At 37.6% G+C, this 23,948-nt stretch overlaps 1 long non-coding RNA gene across 1 annotated transcript in view; it reads right to left on the reverse strand.

Annotated features, from left to right (window-relative positions):
* Positions 1-2,145: 2,145 nt before the first annotated feature.
* The window catches only part of LOC102147722 (uncharacterized), a 113,271-nt gene continuing 91,468 nt past the window's right edge, over positions 2,146-23,948 (reverse strand). The window contains exon 3 of the long non-coding RNA XR_290332.4: positions 2,146-4,008. This is a non-coding gene — a long non-coding RNA (uncharacterized lncRNA). The remainder of the gene's footprint in view (positions 4,009-23,948) is intronic.

The raw sequence follows: 23,948 nt of genomic DNA on the forward strand, positions 1-23,948 counted from the left end.
GGGAAAAGTATTTAAAACAATTTTGCTAGGGCTAGTAGAACATGGAGTTCTGTTACAAAAGTGTTTGGAAAAATCTTTACAATCTAAACACATTGAAACTCCCTAGTGTAAAACACTCTAAGCTAAATTATGGGAAAAGCCAATGTCGTATCAGCACCGAACAATTGCCCAGCATCAGAATGAAAAGAAGGAAATGTTGTTCTGAATAGCTTGCCAAGGCTAAAGAAAAGTAGAACAGTTGCTGAAGACGGATTGGTTGTGAGTAACAGACTAAAAGGATGCATTCTAATTTGAGTTCGCCACTTAAATTTTGAAATAGCTCATTATCTTCAAACTTGCAGTTAATATAGCTGCATTAGAGAAAAACAGAGAGAAGGAAAGAGAAAGAGAGGGAGGGAGGGAAAAGGTAACTGTGAGAAATGCATTTTTATTTTTAAGTTTCACTCAATCAATACATCTTATAACCCATTATAGGTATATGAGTGCTATGTTTTCCCTTTTTAACTCTTGATGTGAGATAAAGATTAGGTTAAGTGATTAGGTTAACATTAAGTGTAAAAACTGTAAATCTGGATACCCCAATAAGTGATTAGCAATGTATCTCTCATGTAGTCTTTAGTAATCCATTTTAATCTTTGCTTTTAACAACTGAGTATGCAATGGAAGAGCTTCAATATCCAATGGAATAATTTTTAAGCAAAATTACTTGACAATTTAATGTCAAGCAGTGATCCCAACCTTTTTGGGTTTTTTAATAGTTTTTAAGCTTATTATAAGGGAACCTTTTTTAAAAACACAAAGTTAAAGGGAAAACTGTACTAAATCTCCATGTATCTATCATCCAGTTTTAACAATTACCAACTCATAACCAACCTTATTTCATCTATACCCCACCTACTCATTCCACCCCAGATTATTTTGAAGCAAATCCAAGATATGAGAGGATCTGTCTTTGTTTTTAATATGAAACATTTGAAGGCCCTCCCCTATCATATTGTAGTGGTGCATTTTCAATAATACTTGATTGAGAAAATCTACATATACACATGAATTACTGCCCACCCCACCCCCACTTCCTTGCTATGACTCTGTGCCACCCTCCCCACGCCCGGGCTCTGCAACCCACGGCTGGGAAACTCCTGGCATAATGAAAGTAGCTGGTAATATCACTTAGAAATGTGTTTATTTATGAGCACCTTTACGTATACTCACAACACAAATACTGCTTATACTGCTTTATTTCCCAGGAATATACTTGTCACTACAGGTTTACAAGCAGATTGGAAAAGAGTTATTAGAATTCTTAACGGAACTTTTCCCCTCTTTATTCACCAAACTGAGCATTTCTCTGCTAAAATAGAACAAAGAGCTAACACAGGCCATTGCTTTCTAAAAGTTATTACCCCCTAACAGCTGTTTGGGGGCCTTTATGACGTTGACATTACCTATGGAAAAAAGTCTAGATCCTTGTGGGCTGGAAATCTTTGCACAATACAGCCTGAGAGCTGGTACGCTTATTGGCAGTCTCCCCAAGGAGCTAAGGAACAAATGAGCAATGACTGTGTTCACACACTTGGAAATGACAATTCCACACTGGAAGTCTTGGTACACCCTGTAGGTTTCCTTTATATAAAAGACGAATATTCATTGCTATTAAGCCAGAACTTCTCTTTCATACGAAATTCACTTTTGTAGGTGCAAAGAAAAAGGAAAAAAACTTCTCTTTTCTCCATATGAGAGGGATAATTTCTTCAGTTTCCTTGGTAAGAGGCACTGAAAAAAATCTGCTGATTTCTGCTCAGTGCACGCATGGAGAACTGATTAATGCTAATGGGATTCACATATTTTAAAATGATTATAAATCTTTTTTGTAAATATCATTCAGAAAGTTTGTGATTGGAATTTATGGGTATGTATTTAATTCAGGTCAACTTTAAATGCCTAAACTTTTATGTTTAAATGAACAAAATTATCTCGATTAAATCATATTTGACACTGATTGTAGCTATATAAAGAGAAAAATTACACTAGTGTTACATTTACATTTTATTAGAGAACGGCAATCATTTCCAATTGAATTATTTTCCTAGTTTCATGGAATATCTTGTTTTGTAATTATAAACTTCTGAAAAAATACATCATCACTTAAAGATTTCAATTTTGGCTTTATTTTTCTAAACATGTCCATTGTGGAGCTGAGCAAATAGAACACATAAGATAACAAAGTCTTGCTTACATAGTAAAATGCTTTTCTAAAACATGGTTCAAACACGAAATGAGACAATCTAATTTTCAACCAGGGAAATGACTATCTGCTTAATATGTACCGTGTTAATTAGATTATGCCCAAATCCTAGTAGTTTGCATAATTGTATTTAATTTGCCAGAGGGGTCAAATTATAGCATTGGACCTCTACTAAGAGGTAATGCTGTTTAGTTAGCAAAAGCATATCATATTCTAAAGAAATTGAAATGCATTTGTAATTTTAGAATAAAATGTGGTCTTCTTTTCAGAGGCCCAATATGAATAGAAAAATCCCCAGAAATGCACCTGGTTAAATGTTTATAATCATGGAATATGGTTAAACATTAGTTAGAAGCTCATTTATTTCATCCCCTTCCAGTTTAGTGTCAATTCTTTAAATATATTTTCTGGTCGTTTAGCTAACCTGTCATTAAAATTTCAAACACAACTTTTGTCCACTACGTCTTTCTTATTATACTTCCCTCTCCTGGGATTAATAGGTTTTCTCTATATTAAATAAATTCTTTCACTCATCACCTCCACCTCTCAGAAAGAGAGTACTCTGTTACCAAATTTACTATGTTAAAAAAAGAAAGCAACTGAAGAAGAAATTTTGGAATTTATTTATAATGAAGAAAAGAGGATCACCAAAGTTGTATAACAAACGCTGTACAGGAATCTCAAGACTTTTTGGTAAAATAACATTCTTGCAGATTTCATGGGATGTTACTTTACTCTTGGACAAAAAGTGCCCAAGCCAACTTCGTGGGATTTGGTCTTCAGTAACTTAGCCTGCTCTGAGCCAGCTGGTATTCTACCAGCCACCCTGAAAATCATGTCAGTTATAAAGAGACAGATCTACCCTGAAATTGTGGATTATAATCTGAGTTTGGCCCAGTTCTGGGTTACCTCTTGGCGGATGTAACCCCTGTCCAAGTCAGTGATATATTCAAACATAGATTTTCACCGGAATCACTCAAGGTACATTTGACAAAATACAAATTTCCAGAAAACCAACCCAGATTTACTGAATTTGAATCTGAGAGGTGGGGGTTGAGACAGAGGTGGGATGAGGCACAAGCCAGGAATCAGAATTTATTTTCGTTTCCCAGAGGATTTTTTAAAAAAAGCTTTATTAAGATATAGTTTGCATAGCATACAATCTACCCACTTAAAGAACAGAATGCAATGGTTTTTAGTGTATTCACAGATATGTGAATCACTGTCTATCTTAGATCTCTTTTACCACCTCAAAGGAAACCCCTACTCTTTAGCTACTATGCTCCCATCCCCACCTTCAGCTCTAAGAAACCAGATCAGACTGTACCGATTTCCCTCTTCTGGACTTTCATATGAATGGGATCATACAATAGTGATCCCTTGCGACTGCCTTCTTTCCCTTAACGTAATGTTTTCAAGGTCCATCCAAGTTGTAGCATGTATTACTACTTCATTCCTCTTTGTGGCCAAATGATATTCCACTGTGTGGATATACCACATTTTGTTTATCCATTGGTCTTGTTGATGGACATTTGGGTCCCCAGAATATGTAATCATTAGCCGTATTTGGTAATTGTTGATAGAAGAGGACCAAGTGTTGATCTCAGGGCAGTTCCATGCTCTCCTCGCAAAGCAGCCCATGGTTCTACACTGCAGGGAGAGAAGAGAAGCTTGGCTGGGAAGGCAGCACTTGGGTTGGAAGTCTGGCTCTGCACTTAGTCATTTGGCCTGGGCAGTGTCTTCAGCTCTCTCGGACTCATTTCCTTATTTGAAAAATAGGAACAATGATTTCTGCTTCATAGAATTTTTGTGAGGATACATAAGACAACCTGAGTAAAGTGCCTAAAATTACCTGGCACACAGATATTTTATACATGACAGCTATTTTTCCTATTCTTTTTTTCCTTATTGAATTAAACCAAAACAACCATTTATATACAGATCATATATATATATATATATGTATACACAGATTCTATATATATTTATATACAGATTCTATAATATATATATTATATATACAGAGAGAGAAGCTGGATAGATTATTTCCACCTACAGAATAAATTATTATAAATAAATAAGCCTTTCCAATTTATAAGAAAGTAAAATGACAGACTAGAAAGTACAATTTCTTCACTTTTTTAAACTAAAGTCAAAGTAACAAGTAAAGATCCACTTTTTCACTTGGAAAAAAAGTACTTCCTTCTATTTAAGAGTACAAATCAGATTTTTCTTGTATCATTTCATTTTCAAAGTCTACATATTCCGTACACTCTGTGAATCTTCTGATAGTTCTACCCATGTAAGTGTATGTACGTATATATGTACACACACACACCCGCATGAACACACATATAATTATAGTTAACACTTACTCAACCCTTGATATTTGCCAGGAAATGTACTTTATGTGTATTGATATACTTAAACCTTCTAACGACCTTACATGGTCAGCTAAGGAAATTGAAGCATAGCGTACTCGAGAACCTTGCTCTGGATCATATGGCAAGTGAGTAGCAGAGCCCAAGCTCTTAACCATGACACCTGTAATAGTTTTTTCCTCCATGTGTTTATATATAAGACAATGGAAAAGATATCGTTCATGAACTATAGAATGATGTTTCTACAGCTCGGAGGAGCCTTTAGCGGTTACTAGTGAAATCCTCTTAACTGATAGATGAAAAGACAGAAAGCAAGGCATGAAGGGATAGTCCAACATGTTTAGTTGCAGTCTCCTGTCTTCCAATCTAGTCTCTTTCCACTCACTACACTGCCTAGGCATCAAAGTTTCACTTCTTTTTTAGAGGACATGCAATATAAGAATGTCAAGCATGTTTAAGCTACTTATGCTGCTGTGTCTGCTGTATCCTTACCTCATTCTCCTGGTGGAAAATTGCTACCCATTCTTAAGGCCCAGCTCAAATGTAGCCTCTTCCATGGCAATTCCTTTACTCTCATAAAGTTCCACCCTGGCTCCTTCCTTCTTGCTCCCAAAGTATGCTGCACACCCTACACTTACACACTTTGAACAGAGTTTAAATGTCAAAGCAGAGAAAAGCAGCACTGTGAAGTGCACTGGTTTTCAGACTGAGCTCTGTGGTGCCCCTTCACCAGACCCAGGACTCAAGAAGGAAGGGGCTCTAGGCTTCACACTCTGATTAATCAGAGCAGTTCTGCTTTTATCTATTTGGTTTATTTTCATTTCAATAATAAGTTTCTTGACAGTAAAGAAAATTCTTGAAAACCACTGGTATAATTGAAAAACCATGAGCTTTGGAGACACACAGGCCTGAGTCTGAACCCCAGTTGTACTACTGCTATCCCTTCTGTGTTTCCTTGGTTCAAATACTTAACCACTCTGGACTTCAGTTTCCACATGTTTCAAACAAGGAGAAGGCTGTCTACTCGGCAGTGCTGTGTAAGGGGTAAAGTGTGTGTAACAGAATAGTGCCTGACATACAAAGGCTCGATGAATTACTTCCCCCGACTATTTATTATAATTATTTCTTTATTTCCAGACTGATCTGTAAGGTCTTCAAATCCTTTCTGCCTAACATAGGGCCTAGCTCAAAATAGGTACTCAATGCGTGTGTACTGAATGGAAGCAAATGGAATGGGATGCTAAAATGAAATAGGATCAATATTGAGGTTAGAGATAGATTATAAAGAGCTTTGAATGCTATGCCAAAATTTTAACTGAAAATTTTGAATGATAGAGGTGTGATAATGTTTATTTTTTAGCATAACAGATAATTCTAGCGCAGTGATTCTTAACAGAAGGTGCTGGTTAGTTTGACTTAGTTAAAAATGTGGAATCTGAGTTCAAACCATGACTCTGTGACTTATTAGCTATGTGACTATAGCAGGTCACTTAGCCTCATTTTCCTCACCTGTAAAATTGGCTCAATAATAACACTTGTCTCAAGGATTAAATAAGTTAACATACATGAAGTACTTAGAAAATGTCTGGCACATAGTAAGCAGCATGTGAGTGTTATAACAACAAAAGAAGAAGGTTTGTTATCATTATAATTACATGCCCCGTTAAAGTATGTAAACAGGAGATTGCAGAATCACATGGGGTATGCAATGCAGGGTTCAGAATCATCTGGGATTCTTTTGTAAACTTAACAGAAGTACCATTAGGAGGCATTCTTACTTTTAGAAGTGTACTGGATTCCTCAAGTATGTTAGGACAAATAAAAAGTTGAGAATCTCCACTGTTCTGATAGCATGGAGGATGGATTATAGCGGAGAGAGGCTCCAGGAACGTAAATCAATAGTCCAGACCTAAGTGAAAAACGACCACCAGGTCGTGCTGAGATGCTGAGATAGAAATATCTGGATTAAATCAGATCCTCATTGGAGCCCATCTAAAAGTAACTTTGACCCCTTGAGAGGCCTAGAACTAGGCTGTTCCATTAGTAGGCTACTCCAAGGTTTGGAGTAAATTCTCCAGTGAGGCCATATACTTTTGGAGATTTGCTCCAGTTCAGCTTAAACATCTAGGGCAGTTTGTAGGATCCAGATGTCAGACAATGAAGTCAGGAAGCAAGGAGGCTCTTGATGCTGGCTGGCATAATGCCTCAATTAGGAAAAACCACTCGACCTTCTAACAACAGAAAATATCCTAACAACAGAAAATATTGCCAGGGGGCTTGCTTCACCATGGAGGCTTTCTTCAATTGGCTTTCGTTATCCACCGTGAACTAAGCCTTTTCAAGAGCTATAAACCGCCTACAGGGGAAATGTCTGGGAGGAGATTTTGCTGAAAAAAACCATGTGTAAAGCACAGTTCTCTTCTAGAGTATTATTCTGTGTCCCTCCCTCCTTGTGCTTCCTCATGTGTGGAGGGCAGAATAATGACCCCTCAAAGATGACCACGTGCTAATCTCTGGAGCTTGTAAATACATCATCTTACATGGCAAAAGGGAATTTGCAGATGAGATTAGGGTTATGGACCTTGAGTTTGGGAGATTATCCATCCAGATTACCTTGGATAACCCAGGTACCCAATCTTATCACATGAATCTTTAATAGCAGAGAATTTCTTCCAGCTCAGGTCAGAGAGAGATGCAACAAAGACTCCATCCACCATTGCTGGCTTTTAAGATGGAGGAAGGAGGCCATTAGCCAAGGAAGACAGTGACCTCTAGAAGCCAGTAATGGCCTTCAGTTTATAGCCAGGAAGAAAATGGGGACCTCAGTCCTTCAGCCATATGGAACTGAATTCTGTCAACCCCTGAATGAGCAAGGAAGTGGATTCTTCCATAGAACCAACAGAAAGGAATGCAGCCCTGCGGACGCTGTGATTTTAGCTTGGTGAAACCCATATGGGACTTCTTGCTTACAGAACTATAAGATAAGAAATTTGCATTGTGTTAAGCCACCAAATTTGTGCTAATTATTTATAGCAGCAATAGAAAAACTAACATTTTGCATTACTAAATTTTGGAATAAAAATGATTTCCAATAGACTGTGGAAAACACAAAACAATGCAATTTAAAACTACTTATTTTAAATTAAATATTAATCTCTCATTACTACTGTGTATGACTCTGCTTCATTTTAATTAGCTTATGAGACTATGGGGAGCTTTTAACTGTCATGAAATAGGTTCCTCTTGTTTCATGAAAGACATTCATAGAAGGCAAGCATATGCTTTTTCCCTCTTAGGTTAACTGAAATTAACCAAACAAATATCCAAATGTTAGAGGAATAGGATTAACCAAAAAAATTAATCAGGACAAAGATTATGATATGAAATAGCTACAACATGCATAAGCTTGGGCAATAACACTAATAACTCGATGACCTTGTTCAAAATGGTGACATAACTGGAAAAATCAAAGACATACAAGGGCACTGAAAAAAGTGAGGAAAATGAAAATTTTTAGTACATATGAAGAAATTAATTTTAAAAGCCATGCTTGGGAACTTCATGGGATTGTACTTTTTTTATTTCAAATGTTGCCAGTTCCTATTGATCTTCCTCACTAGTATCTCACATACCTGTGGATTACACCTTGTACAAAGAACTCTGAGATCCTATCCATATTTGGCTGATAAAGAATAATAAATATGATTTTAACTAAATGGACTATCATTCTAAGATTAGACTTAGATTTTCTTCCACAAAGGATTTCCTTGAAATAACATTTATTGCAACAAAATTTGAACTATAATATTCATTCAGTTGCATAACACCCAGCATTTGATTACAATTCCCTTATCTAATACAGTTGACGTTCCATATAGAATTCCGCCTGTTTTTTTAATAAATATTCTATCATGGGCTAGATCTCTGCTTAAGCTTATTATCTGATCATAGTTTTCGTTATAATTTGTCTGTGTAAGTCTCCACAGGACTGCTACCCCAGCTTTTCTTTGCTTGTTTTCAGATGAAAATGAACAGTGCAGAACCTCAGATAAATTGTATATTTGGATAAGGTCATCTTCCCTGCCTCCAGCCTGCTCTGTCCCCTTCCAAGGGCCCAGTGCTTTTTTTGGCCTCTAACTCTCCTCCTCCATCAAAATAGGATGGAGTTTGGTGTCATCATTTATAGCTAAAACTGATTCAGATATTTGTATTTTTAAACTCCTTATCTCTAATTATGGAATGAAAGGATTTACCAACTGTTAAAGTGATTTTTTTTTTCTTTGACGCAAAACAGAGTTAGTGGATGGGGAATACTAGGCTAGGTGCTAAGCTTAAAGGTAAAAAGATTTTAGTAATATTAGGGTGCTGTGTGTGTTGGGGGAGGGGGAAGTTGTGGTGAGAGAGGTTTGTGTGAAGAAAAATGATCAGAAACAATACCAGGTTATGTAAGAATCCTCTCCTGATCCCATGTCTTCTCTTCTCTCCAGGCCTAATGTCTCTCCTTTCATTCTCTGGCTCAAGAGTCTCCAATTTTGGAGCCCTGGAGTCCATTCATCTTGACCCACTCCCCTCACTGCATTTTTCATAAAATTGTTCGAAGTATAGTGACTAAGAGCATGGACTTTAGGATTTGAATTCTGACTCTTCTACTAGTAGGCTGCATGACATTAAGTTATTTAACGTTGCTCCATTTTGGCTTATGCACACGTAAAATAAGGAAAATCATAATACATGTAAATCTCATAGAACAATGACTGGCACTTAGCAAGTAGTCAATAAATATTAACCATTCCTGGTATTATTCAAGGTCCAATTAAATTAATCTTTTCTTCCTCTTCTGGAAGAAACTCTACTAGAGAGCTTACCAGAATATGAGTCATAGTTCTATTCATATTTATTTTAGCTTGAATTCCCCAAAAAACAGCCTGAGGCATGGATTAAGCGATTAAGCTTTGTATGGGAGGTGCAATTCCAGGGCAGTGAGAGTGAGAGAAAAGGAAGGTGAATGTGGGAAGGATGAGATGTAGCACAAGGTTACCATGCTGGCCACTGCTTCATAATAAGCCATGGAGAGACTGAGACCATCTCTTGCAAGGTTCATCTGCTCAGCCACACTGGGAAACTGCCTGAGAATGGATGGGAGGGAGTGAGGAGAGAGAACTGATCTCTTTGGCTCCCTCTGGTCTCCTAGTTTCCATTGGCTCAGATTGACCTGACAGGGAGTTAATTCTCCTGTACTTCTGGATGTAATATCTGACTCATCAGGAAGCCTAGTAGCATACCCTGAGGTGAGGTGTTTCATCCGAGCCCATAAATGTCAGAGGCACCGAGAGACTCTGGGCATATGGCTGGTTACCTGGCTACACAGTCATAACCAAAGTGGAGGGCCAGTATTCTTAGACAAGCAATTAGTTGGCTCTAAGCAGCAGAATCCATGTGAAGCATACAGTAGGTATACCATAGAAGCTTTTGAGGAGTAGCCAATGGCCTGGAATGCAAGGCAGGCAAGGGTTATGGAAGCTGAGGGGATGTATAAGCTTGTCTTATATATTTTTCTGTTTTATAAAGATTATAAGTTCTTTTAGGGCAGCATTATGTATTTTCACCTTTGTATCCTCTAAACTATAATACTACATGCTGTATCTTAAGTGGGTTTGAGCTGAAGGTGTACTCTGATTTCAAAGACAGCTAGCAGGGAAGGGCAAAAGTAAGACTGGGCAAGACAGGGGAACCACTCAGAAGTTCAAATGGGAGTTAACCAAGGAGCATGTTGAACTGGAACCTGATGCAAGACACAGCCAAGGGGCCTAATCTTCCTGTGACATGGCAACAACAGAGATAGTAAAAATCAGGTTTGAGCATCCTGGCTCCATTGGAAGCAAAAGTGATACATAATATCCCAGCCAGCAGTTGATAGGAGACAAGATCCAGTTCCCAGGAACAGAGCACAGAGTGCTAAAGATCCAGCCAATTGGATTGGGGCTCAAAATAGAGTTTCAGTTCCAGGCAGGGAACTGGAATAAAAAAAAAAAAAGGGAAACCAAGGCCAAAGTCTTCATAGCTGGGCTGTATGAACATGGCACGGATTTTACAGTTGGATAAAACTATTAATGACTTTTGTATTAATACTAATAATTGGTAGCCAATATTTATTAGGCACACTATTTCTCTAAATTGTGTTACTTCATTTTCCCAACGCTCTTAGATAGATGCTCTTACTATTTCCATTTTACAGATGAGGAAATCAAGAGTCAAGAAAGCTAAATAACTTGCCCATGATCACAAAACTAATGAATAAAGGGACTAGGATCTAACCCCAGAGGAGTCTATTCCAGAGCATACACCTTCAACCACCATTGGAAGCGTTAAATGAAATAAATCTTACAAAGTCCTTAGCAGAGCTCCAGTCGTGTAGAAAACACTCACTGAATATGATGGGTTATCATTGTCATTATTAGTATTGTCATAGATGCAGTACTAGGAACTGTAGCAGTTGTGGTCACAGTAGCAGCAACAGCGGGTACGTGGAACTTAGAGTCAGGTAATAAGCCCTATTGACTGTCTTGTTTCATAAGAAAGGACTGATGAGGTGGGAACTGTTCCAAGGCATATGGGCTGAGAGGTGTGAGGGAGAAGTCCAGACATAGGGACCTATAACAAAGAGCCTTGCCCTTTTAACAGATGTAATTGAGAGGTAACATGGAATAGGAGTTAAAAGCGTGGACTTTAGAATTACAAAGGCCTGTGTTCTGTTATTTATTAGCAGAGAGACCTTGGGGAAGTTACTCAACAGATGTGAGCTTCAAATAACTCGCAAGTGTACCTAGCAGAGTGCCCGGCATATAGTAATCGTTCAATAAATGCTTGCAGAATTAACTCGCTGATTCCACACTTCTGCACTCAAAAAAAAAAACAAAACAAAACAAAACCAAAAACAAATAACTGTTCCCAGTACACACCTGCTATTTAAACTTCTAAATGCAAGGCAAATTCATCCACTGAGTGTAGCTACTTTTTCTACTAATGTAATTTGTCATCCATATCCACCTAATGTTTCAGTAGCCTCCTCATTTGTGCTCAAAAGCTACAGTACAACCGAAGAAAAATGTGCGATGTGCTATTCCTGTCATCCCGGTTCTATGTTGCTACAGCAGGTATTCCTATGTTATTTATTTACCTGAAGCTATTTTGATTTGACAAGGAGGAGGAAAATTTGAAGACAGTGCCTATTTTTTCCCTGAAAAGCAGGTCAGTCTTAAAGAAAATAGCTCTCATTTCAACTATGGTGCAATTATGTATGAAAATAAATATGCATTAAAAGGAGCAGGTCGTCTCTTTCTTGGCGATCTTTCACTGTAAATTTGAATTCTATTTCCTGGGGCTCAAAGAAAATAATGCTTTAATTCATGAGAAAGAGAGTTAGAGAGACAGAGACAGAGAGACTCAGAGAGAGGAAAAGAAAGAACATTACTGCCACCTCTTGCTCACTTCTCTAGAACTGAGAAAATGTCAAGGAAACCTGGCATTTGCTTGCCAAAGGTTCACACAGACAGTCTGATTTTTGTTTTTACTTCCACGACCTTTAATGGCTCCTGGTGCAGTCAAGCCAACTTTGCATATATATCGACACTATGGAAACCACACAGACAAGCAGTTTTGGGTTTGTGTGCTGTATTTACTTTGGCACTTAACAATGATACACATATTTTCCTGTTAGAGCTCCCAAAGGCTTTGTTCTGATCTTGACTTGCTTTTCTCTTTTGTTCAGCTTTCTGATTGCTTCATAATTTCTCCAAAAATGCATGTATTTTTAAACCTTTTTTCTAGCCTAACTATGGTTCTATTTTGTTTTGGAGTGCATTGTATGAATGTTTGCTTTAACAGAAGTAGGAGGGGTCCTGTTCCAGCGGGGAAACACACTGTCCTGCTGGGCTGCTGGAGGGATACAGAGGAGAGAGGCAGGGTTCTCTGCAGTCACTGGAGGGACAGACACTGCAGGGCAGTCACCCTCACATCTACAGACGTTTTCTATTTCTTTTCACCCAGGAGTTTCAGAGTGCCCTTTGACATCTCTGATTGTCGCTTAGACTCAGTCCTTCATACCGTTCTGGCAAGAGATCACTCGCTTCAGTTAGTTCACACCCCCTTGTATCACTGAGGACAAAGTATATCTTCCTGGAACTCTAGAGAAAAATGTCTCAAGAATGAAAATTTTGAAAAATCTGATAAATATACTCTACTTTTTTAACTGGTTGCCAGAGACTGAATGTTTGTGTCCCCCCAAATCCACATATTGAAGCCTAAAGACCCAATGTGGTGGTATTTGCAGGTGGAGCCTTTGGGAGGTAATTAGGTCAAGGGGAAGAAGCCCTCCTGAATGGGATTAGTCCCCTAATAAGAAGAGAAAGGAGTGAGATGATCTTTCTTTCAGCCATGTGAGGATACAGCAAGGCAGCTGTCTACAAGCCCGCAAGTGAGCCCTCACCAGACACCAAATCTGCTGACACCTTGATCTTGGATGTCTCAGCCTCTAGAACTGTCAGAAATAAATGCTTATTGTTTAAGTGACCCAGTCTATGATATTTTTATTCTGGCAGCTTTAGTTAAACAAGACAGTGGTAAAACATGTATAATGAAATTTACTATTTTAACCATTTTTAAATGTACAGTTCAGTCACATGAAGTACATTCACATTACTGGGCAACTATCATCACTGTCCATCTCCAGAACTTTTTCATCATCCCATATTGAAACTCTGTACCTGTTAAATAATAATTTCTTATTATCCCCTCCTCCCAGCTGCTGGCAATCACCATTCTACTTTCTGTCTCTGTAAATTGGACACTGTAGATACCTCACATAAGTAGAATCATGCAATATTTGTCCTTTTGTGTCTGGCTTATTTCACTTAGCATGATGTCTTCAAGGTTTACCCATGTTGTACCATGTGTCAGAATTTAATTCTTTTTAAGGCTCAACAATATTCCGTTGTATATATATACACCACATTTTGAATATCCATTCATTTGTCAATGGACATTTAGGTTGTTTCCACTTTTTTGCTATTGTGAATAGTGTTGCTACAAACATGGGTGTACAAATATTTGTTCTAGTTTCTGCTTTCAATTCTTTTGGATATATGCCTAGAAATGGAATTGCTGGGTCACATGGTAATTCTATGTTTAAGTTTTTGAGGAACTGTCATAATATTTTTCAAAGCAGTTGTACCATTTTACATTCCCACCAATAGTGCACATGGGTTATAATTTTTTTTCAGTTTTGCCAACACATGTTTTTCTGTTTTTTTTAAAATAATAGCCATATTAGTGGATGTGAAGTGGTATTTCATCATTATATTCTATTTTTTGTGTGCACGTATGAGGAAGATTGGCTCTGAGCTGACATCTGTTGCCAATCTTCTTCTTTCTGCTTGAGGAAGACTGAGCTAACATCTGTGCCAATCTTCCTCTCTCTATTTTTTTTTTTCATGTGGGACGCTGCCATCGTGTGGCTTAACAAGTGGTGCTAGGTCTGTGCCCGGGATCCAAACCTGCAAATCCCAGGCCACTGAAGCACAGCACACAAACCCAACCACTATGCTACCAGGCTGGCCCCACTTATTCTAATTTTTAATAAAATAAAGTCTCTGGCCTAAATTTCTAGATGTTTTTACAAAAGATTTGGAACTTACCACTGACAGTTTTATAGCAAAGAATATTTTTATAGGATTATTAATATAGTGTCATCTTACTTGAGTGACTGAATATTTAAAGAACTATTAGTCAAATAGCTAAAGAGTCAGGCAGGATAGATGAATAAGGGAAAGAGGCTCAAAGAGATTCTTTAGTAAAATGCACAGGACTTCGTGCCTAACTGGATTAGGTATATAGAAAAGGGAAGAACATAGAATCTTTTCCAGTGTCTGACATGAGCAATTGATAGATGGTAGTGCTATTTAGCAAGATGTAGCAAACAGGGGTGAGAGGGACTGCTCTGGGGAAAGGAAATTATAATAAAATGTGCTGCACATCCAAGAGGACATGGTCAGTACGCAACTGAGTCTAGTAAACAGGAGAAAGCTGGGAGAGATTTTGGAGTTTTCAGCTTATGGTGATGCCATCAGTCTGGAGACCTCGTCAATGTGTAGGCTGGGAAGGGACTGCAAAGAACAGATCAGTGGCACATACCAGTAGCTGAGGGTGGGCAGAGGAAAAGTAACAAGAAATGATTATAGTATTAGGAGAAATCATTCCACGGAAACCAAGCAAAGAAAGATTCTGGCCTAAAGTGTCAAAGCTGCAGACAGACTGGACAAGTAAATAACAAAAACTGCCTGCTGGATTTAGCACCTACGTGGCCACAGGTAACATTCATAGAGCAGTTTTAGTAGAGAGGTGGGGACAGGCACTTGGAAGGGTGGGAAGAAAGTGGACAAAATGAATAGAGCACAATCTTTCAAGAAGCTTGAAAGTGAGTAGAAGAAATTCAGAGTGGCAGCTTGAGCAATGCACTTTTTTTGTTTTTAAGCTGCGAAAGAATTGAGCCTGTTTATAGGCAAAAGAAACAGCTAAAGGAGAGGAAGAGGCTAAAGGCACAGGAAAGAAAAATGACAGCTAATGATCCCAGGTCCTGGAGGAGGTGGGAGGGAATGAGATACAGAGCACAGGTGGCTGGATTAGGATAGGGCTTGAAACCTCTCCTTTTGGAACAGGGAAAAGAGGCAAGCATATGCATATCTACAGCATATGCAGATAACGTTTGTGGAAGTAGGGGAGGGGCAGGAAGTTAAGAGCATTCATGCTTGATACGGCCTTTGTGAAATAGGAAGTAAAGTCATTTACTAAAAAAGGTGATATTCTAGAAAATTGACATGGTAGAATAGTGCAATAAACATTGAATGAGATAAGAGGCAAAAGTAGAAAAAGAAAACTCACATAATAGTCAAGGCATGAAGTTATATGGGACTTCAGTGGAGTAATGGCAATGGAGTTGAAAAAGAGAGGTGGACATTATGCTTTTTTCCTCATATTCTTCTGAAAGTTAGAAGCATTACTTTTCTTCTGATGAACAGCTCTCAATAGGCAATGCCTCTGCCATGGGAATTGCCACATGACACCAGTATTTAAAAGATATTTAAAAACATAGGCGGCAAGCAACTTGACGTCAGTGTTGGCAAAGATTTTTTGGATCTGACTCCAAAAGCAAAAGCAAAAAATAAACAAGTGGGACTAAATCAAACCAAAAATCTTCTGCACAGCAAAGAAAGCCATCAACAAAATGAAAAGGCAACCTACTGAATGAGAGAAAATATTTGCAAATCGTATATCTGTTAAGGGGTTAATATACAAAATATATAAAGAACTCATGCAATCAATAGCAAAGAAACAAACAATCTGGTTTAAAAAATGGGCAGAAGATCTGAATAGACATTTTTACAAAGAAGACATACAGATGACCAAAAGGTACATGAAAAAGATGTTCAACATCACTAATGATCAGGGAAATGTAAATCAAAACCACACTGAGATATCACCTCATACATATTAGAATGGCTATTATCAAAAAGACAAGAAATAACAAGAGTTGGCGAGGATGTGTAGAAAAGGGAACACTTATGCACTGTTGGTGAGAATGTAAATTGGTGCAGCCCCTATGAAAAACAGTATGGAGGTTCCTCAAAAAACAAAAAATAGAATCCCTATGGGGCCGGCCCGGTGCCGCAGCGGTTAAGTTCGCACCTTGCGCTTCTCAGCGGCCCGGGGTTCGCTGGTTCGGATCCCGGGTGCGGACATGGCACCGCTTGGCGCGCCATGCTGTGGTAGGCATCCCACATATAAAGTAGAGGAAGATGGGCACGGATGTTAGCTCAGGGCCAGGCTTCCTCAGCAAAAAGAGGAGGACTGGCAGTAGTTAGCTGAGGGCTAATCTTCCTCAAAAAAAAAAAAAAAAAAAAGAATTCCCATATAATCCAACAATTCCACTTCTGGATATTTAGCCAAAGAAAATGAAAATACTAACTGAAAAAGATATATGCACCCCCATGTTCACTGAAGCATTATTTACAATAGCCAAAACATGAAAATAACCTAGATGTCCATTAATGGATGAATGGATAAAGAAAATGTGTATATATATAATATGTATATATATATATATATATATATATATACAATAGAACGTTTTTCAGCCATAAAAAAGCAGAAAATCTTGCCATTTGCAACAACAAGGACGGGCCTTGAGGGCTTTATGCTAAGTGAAATAAATCAGACAAAGAAAAATACCGTACAATCTCACTTATACATGGAATCTAAAAACAAAACAAAACAAAAACTGAGCTCAGAGAGACAGAGAATAGATTGATAGTTGTCAGAGGTGGGGGGTGGGAGGTGAGCAAAATGGGTGAAGGGGTCAAAAAGTACAAACTTCTAGTTATAAAATGAATAAGTCATGGGAATGTAACATACAGCATGGTAACTATAGTTAATACTACTGTATTGCATACTTGAAAAATGCTGAGAGAAGATCTTAAAAGTCCTCATCACAAGATAAAAGTTTGTAACTATGTATGGTGACAGATGTTAACTAGGCTTATTGTGGTGATCATTTCACAATATATACAAATATTGAATCGTGTTGTACTCTGAAACTAATAGAATGTTATGTGTCAATTATACCTCAATAAAAACAAAAATTAAAAAAAGAACAAATGCAACTGGCCAATAAACCTAAGAAAAAATGCTCAATATCATTAAAAATGTAAACAAAAGTAAAAATAAAAACATCTAGAGATAGAACAAAGTATCCTTGGAGCAACAGGACTCTCTAAAGACAAATCGTTAGATTGCAGAGATGAATATCAATATTAACTTGCCCTAGCTATTTCAGTGTTTGAGCTATCCATCTTAGTGCCTTCATACATGCATGTGCACACACAGACACACCAGCATACACACATTCTTATGTGTACATATGCACAGAGAGTAGAACAACTGATTTAGGAGGAACAGGGGTAAAGACACAAAGACGCCTGACCAAAAATCCTATGTAAACCAGAAATGAGGATATACATATATATATATATATATATATGTGACGTTTTGAGTATCTATTCATCCATCAAATGACATTTAGCATTTAGGCCGTTTCCATCTTTTGGCTATTGTGAGCAGTGCTGCTATGAACATAGGTGTACAAATATTTGTTCTGCTTTCAATTCTTTTGGATACATAGAATTGGAATTGCTGAATCATATAATTTTATGTTTAATTTTTTGATGAACCACCATACTGTTTTCTATAGCAGTGGCACCATATTATATTCCCACTAGCATTGCACAGGGTTTCGTTTCTTCACCTCTTTGTCAACACTTGTTATTTTGTTTGTTTGTTTTAATAACAGCCATCCTAATGGGTGTGAAGTGGTATCTCATGGTTCTGATTTGCATTTCCCTAATAATTAGTGATGTTGAGCATCTTTTCATGTGTTCATTGACCATTTATACATTTTCTCTGGGGAAATGTCTATTCAAGTCCTTTGGCCATAAATTGACCTGTTTTGTTTTTGTTGGTAGTGAATTGTAAGAGTCCTTTATATGTTCTGGATTTTGATCCCTTATCAGATATATGATTTGCAAATATTTTCTCTTATCCTGTGGTTTGCCTTTTCACTCTCTTGATAGTGTCCCTTGAGGAGCAAAAATTATAAATAGTTCACTTTTAACTCAAATTGATACAAAGTGATGTACTAAAAAGAGAAGTTTTCTCAAGTAATTTGAAATAAAACCTCTAGTCACCATATATTTATTGAATATCTTCATGATACTGAATTAAAGAACATTTGCAATTAAAAGACACTGAACCTTTTTCTAAAAATTTCCATAAGCATAGAACAATAAATTTGTTCATTCATTCATTCATGCGTTCAACAAATATTTATTGGGCCAATATTTTGCCAGGTCTTCTTTCTTGTAAGCCATTAGCAGAAGACAGTGAGGGAATCACCCTAATGATCTCCTTAGTAGGACACAGTTATTCTTCAGTCAACATGATCCAAATCATCTGTCCCAGACTACTGATGCCTCCAGGCTTTGGATTCCTGGATCTTCTTATTCTAACAATAGTGTATGATAGGCTGAAGAGAACAGTGGCCAAGAATCAAAAGAACCCAACTGGTTTCCATCATGGATAACTCTTGTATAGGAACTTTTGATGTTGCCCCTTCTTTCCAGAAATATTGATGCTCAACTAGCACAGAAAACCATAGGGAGAAAGTTAGGCTATATTTTTCCCCCTTGCAAATGTCTGACTTACCTATATGATAATCTGTTTTATCCTGCACAGGGGCATCACACTGAGCATGAACCATGCTCCTTCTTGCCACAATATCAAAAAGTTCACAAAAATCTGGATATCTAGCTTCTCTTGAAAAAGTAGAAGATCTGTTAACCTTGGGCCCATGTTCTCACGTGTCAAGAAATGGCTGGAGCCAAGGAATAGTTGTCCTCTGTAGATGGGGTGTTCACCACAGTCTCTGCTACTTCCTATTGCTATATTCCTATATATATATATATATATTTTTTTTTTTTTTTTTTTAACTTGATGTCCATTTGTCTATTCACTCACATTGAGTATCTACTCTGGGGAAGTCATTGTGCTAAGTTTTAGGTATTATCAAATATTCTCACTGGACAATTTGCTCCAGACTTGTTGGGAATGGGACAAAGCACAAAACAGACCCAGCTGACACTGGTTAGGAAAACTAAACTGGCTGGAGGTTCAGTCTTCCTTAACGGAGTGAGAAGTAGTTCAAAGAGAAGCCGAAATATTAGGCTGTCTCTGGCTGAGCACTGATCTCTAAGTTGGGGTAGGAATATCAAGAGGCAGAAAGATACAATGTTATGATTCCTATGAAATTCTCCCATTTGGAAAAGTTTTCCCAGATAGGTGGATATACAGGTCCAGTTTCCAGAGAGAGAGGGCTGGAAAGTAAACATATTAAGACTTTAAACAAATAGAAGTTGTTGTTGGTGGTGGTGGGTAATAGATTCACAGATAGGTCTGAAACCACTGCTGCTTGCTCCGTTGGTAAAGATTAAGCCAAGGAACTGAGCAGAGCTGAGCCTGCAAACTGAAGGCTCTCGGTTCTTACACCTGAGCAAGGTAAAGGACGGGCACAATTGATACAGTAGACTTGTGTATGAACTACTTGATGTCCTACAGGACAGAGTTCCTCTTCACCTGGGGGAGGCAAGAGGTTTTTCAGAGGGGACATTTTAACCATATCTTCAAGGCTTAAGTTAGAGTTTCACAGACGAGGATGAGGAAGGAAGTACAGTCATCCATCAAACATGTATTAAGCACCAACTAAGAGCAAAATGCTGGGCATATAAAGATGAGTAAATTTGGACCTTGCTTTCAAGTAGCACAGTCTAGTGGGGAGAAAAATATTTGGAAATAATTAGAATAAACTGAAATAAGTGCAATAATGCAAGTATTAATATGAAGTAAATCGGCAACATAAAAGCAAGAGCAATGAATTCATCTAGAAGGAATGAGGGGAGGTTCACATAGGAGTGGGGTTTAAGTTGGGTCTTGATGGATGTGGAGGAGTTCATCAGGCAGATGTGAGGCCATTCCATGCTGAAGATAGTGTGTGACAGAGCACTGAACCTTGAAAGTGCCTTTCAGAGAGTTTCAAACAATTCATCATTGCTGAAGTATAAGGTAAGAAGTAGGAAGCAAAGGAGACGAAGCTGCAGAAGGATGGGAGCTGAAGAACCTCAGCAGGTTGTAAGAATGCCAAGTAGTCTGCTGTGGCTGGCATGTAAGGTAAATGGGAAAGAATGGCTGTTGCTGAGGTTGTAAAAATAGTATAGAACAGATTGTTAAGGCCAATATATTTTATGGAGCTGTGGTTTTTAACCTTTTGAGAGGGTACAGTCCTCTTTGAGAATAGACTATTTTTGATGACTCACTCCCAGAAATTCATGGAAGATCACAAGTATCCTGAAGCCCATATATTGCTCTCCCAAAGGTTGTCCTATCTCAGTTAGGAATCCTTCTTTTAAAGCAGTGCTTCCAAATCTAAGCAGAGGCCCAAATAAAAAATGTTAATATTTGAATAGTACTCTGGAGTCACCTGAAGAAGCTGCTTGAGGTTAGAGGCAAAGAAGTAGGATACTGACTACTTCCTTCCACCCAGGTACCCCAAAGGCTGTAGTGATCAATATCTTGTCATACTGGTAACCCATTCTAGTGAGGTATGAACCACTGAAGGTTCTAAGCAGAAGAGTGAGATTCTCAGTGCTGCATTTAAAAAGATAATTCTAGCAGCAACATAGAGATTAGACAGGGCAATCAGGTCAGTTAGAAGTTTTTCTAGAATAGTATAGGGAAATGGCTATAAAGACTTGTCTTGTGACACTGGAGGTAAAGACAGAAGAGAGGACTCAAAGACAGAACCAAAAGACATGGTGCCAGCGATAGCTTCAGAATTTCCATACAGCAAGAGCCTGAGGGTATCCACTGGGTTAGAACAAGGAGCAGAGGATTTGGAGGACCACCACATATCTTTATGTAGACTGTTCACTGCCCAAGGGAGGTCTTATTGGTGTGTGCAAAATAACTGACAAAATAATTTACCTGAAGCTCATGTTGTTTTAAAAACTCAAACGTAAGCATGATAAAAATCAGTTAAGTCTTGTACTCAGAAGCTTCAGAAGATTTTAGCCCAGTCCAATGAAAGGTAAAAAGCCATAGTATTGTTTAAAATGTTGTTACAAACTTACTAAAAAGTCTGATAAATAGATTTCCATTTTAGATATTGATGTCCTCTGTCTTTATAAACACTGGCTTCTGAATATAAGGGGTTTTTTTTTCTCCCTTCATCATCATTTTTTAGCTTTATCTGATCAAAAGGGTGGGGTTCGTGATCCACAATAACCACTAAACCACCTGAGAAGAAGCAGCACGGTGTGTGAAAGTCATTTAAATATGCAGTAGTGAGTATAAATCAAGTAGGTTATGTTCAGTGTTCTTGTACTTGATGCTGTGAACATTAATAATCTAAAAAGATGTCTATCAAGTTCTTCTCTTGCATTATTATTTTTACTTGTCACCATGGAGGTAGCATAGGTGTGATTTTTTTTTTTCTAAACAAAACTGTTGAGGGGATTTCCAACTTCTTTCCTCCTTTCCTCTCTAAAACAGAGGTTTAGAGATTTCTTTTTTCCATAAATGATTACATGGGTACTTTGAACTTTAAACCATTTTTTTTCCTACTGAAATCAAAATACGGTAGATTTCCTTGAACTCTGGCAGTTGAGAACGCAGGGGACCCTCCAAGGAGCAGACTGCAGCTTCAGAAGGGAAGGGCTGATCACACTGCTCTATGACCTTGCACTTTGCTGTTACCTGTTACAGACAGCTGCTAGACATTTCGTGTACAATTCATTTGAAGACTGCGAAAGACCCATTGAAGTCAGATGCATGGGTAGGTGAAGCTTAACAGTCAACAAAAAGAATGAGTTTGATCTATTGCATATCTCACTAGGAGTGAAAAAAACAAGGCAGGAAAATAGAGTGGTTTCAGGGAGATTCCCACCCCACTTTACTGCAGGAAGGAAGCCCAACTTCAGAGACCCAGAAAGGAAAGCAGCACTGGGCGGATTGTCCTGCACAAAGTGCCACCAGGCACAGAGAGTAAGCGAATTTGCATAGCAGCACTTCCTCCTCTTTTAAAAGCTGTCGTGAAGGGGTGCTTCTATGCCAGATTAATTGTGGCTGCCTTACATGTGATGCAAAAATCAGAGAACAGAAGGGTCCCCAAACAGAAAGAAGTATGACATTGTCCCAATGTCCAAAACAGTCGTGATAATATTCCTTAGAAGACGGTGTCCTGTCAAAAAAGGGTTCTGAAAAATCTGTAGCCTTTAAAATCTAATATTGATCCAATTATCACCTCTACCCCTGGATTTTCCAAATTTGCCAATATTATGCCATGGTTGAAAACAGATTTTTATTAAAGAATCTGAGCTCTTAGTCCTAAAATAATTTCATCCAGGCCTCGAAATGGAATTAATTTCCATCAGAAACCTTGGTATTGGTGATACAATAGATTTCCCATACAAATTTCCTCAGAAGCAGTGAGATATTAGACCTACATTCATAAACACAGAGTATAGAACTAGTAATGGTACAAACTGCAAATGTATCATAACCAAATCACAATTTCATTGCAATGGAAACTCAAACATGGTTTCCCTCCTATTTTCTGGTCCTACTTACAGCATGACTTGAAAATAGATGAAACATCATAACCAGTAATACAAATAAAGATCTTGTTTAATAAAGAAAAAAAAGAAGCGATAAGTTGTACATCTTTAAATTCTTCATATTAGAATTTATGTACTAAAACATTGAAGACTATATTTGAAATGCAATTTTTTTACTATAAAAATAAATACCTAGAGTTATAGTATGTGATGTATGCAATTTGAATGGTATTTTTTCCTGACTAATCAAGAATTATCTATTGAACATTTCACTCAGAAAATCAGTATATTTTCCTTTTGTTTTGAAATGACAAGTATGATCCTAGGTTAACCTTGGTTAAAATTATCATGTTAGGTAATTCCACAGCATAAAACCATGAAGAGAGGTAAAAGATGACCAGGAGGGAATCTGAAATATTAGAGTGGGATAACTCTGATATTTAAAATCTGCAAATAAATCCAAAACTTTCATTTCAACTAACTGTGTCAATCTTCTTTCTCAATACAGATAAACTCAGAGTTGAAAACCAATAGAAATGAATATATATATGTTAAGCTTTGGTAGAAACTTTAAAAAACTAGAAACATATGTGTTTTTTACCAGTATATTTGGGAAATAAGTTGCTCTGATTGAATGAATTTTCTAATTTAATGAGAATAAGAAAACTTTTTTCTTTGATCTGTGTAGCAGAAAACCTAGCTAAAATATACGAGTTTAGTATCTTTCCTTAGTAGGAAGAATATGACATCCATAAGTAAATGATTTTGGATCTTAGAATGCTAAGGGCTTTACCTTTCCCCTTATTAATTCATTTGACAAATATTTACTGAACGTCTACTGTGTACCAGGTAGTGTTCTGGGCAAAAGCTCTATTTGATGGTCATTATACATGCTACAGAACAAGTAGAGACAGCAGGGTTCAATGTGTTCCAAGTTATATCTTGGAAATTTCACTTAAAAATTCCTATCAACTTGTTTTTGGTAATATGGCTATTTTGCCTAAAAGTTTACAATGTTTTTTCTCTACTTGCTCTTAAAGTAAAATCTGC

This window comes from Equus caballus, chromosome 5, assembly GCF_041296265.1.
Source record: "Equus caballus isolate H_3958 breed thoroughbred chromosome 5, TB-T2T, whole genome shotgun sequence".
NCBI lineage: Eukaryota > Metazoa > Chordata > Mammalia > Perissodactyla > Equidae > Equus > Equus caballus.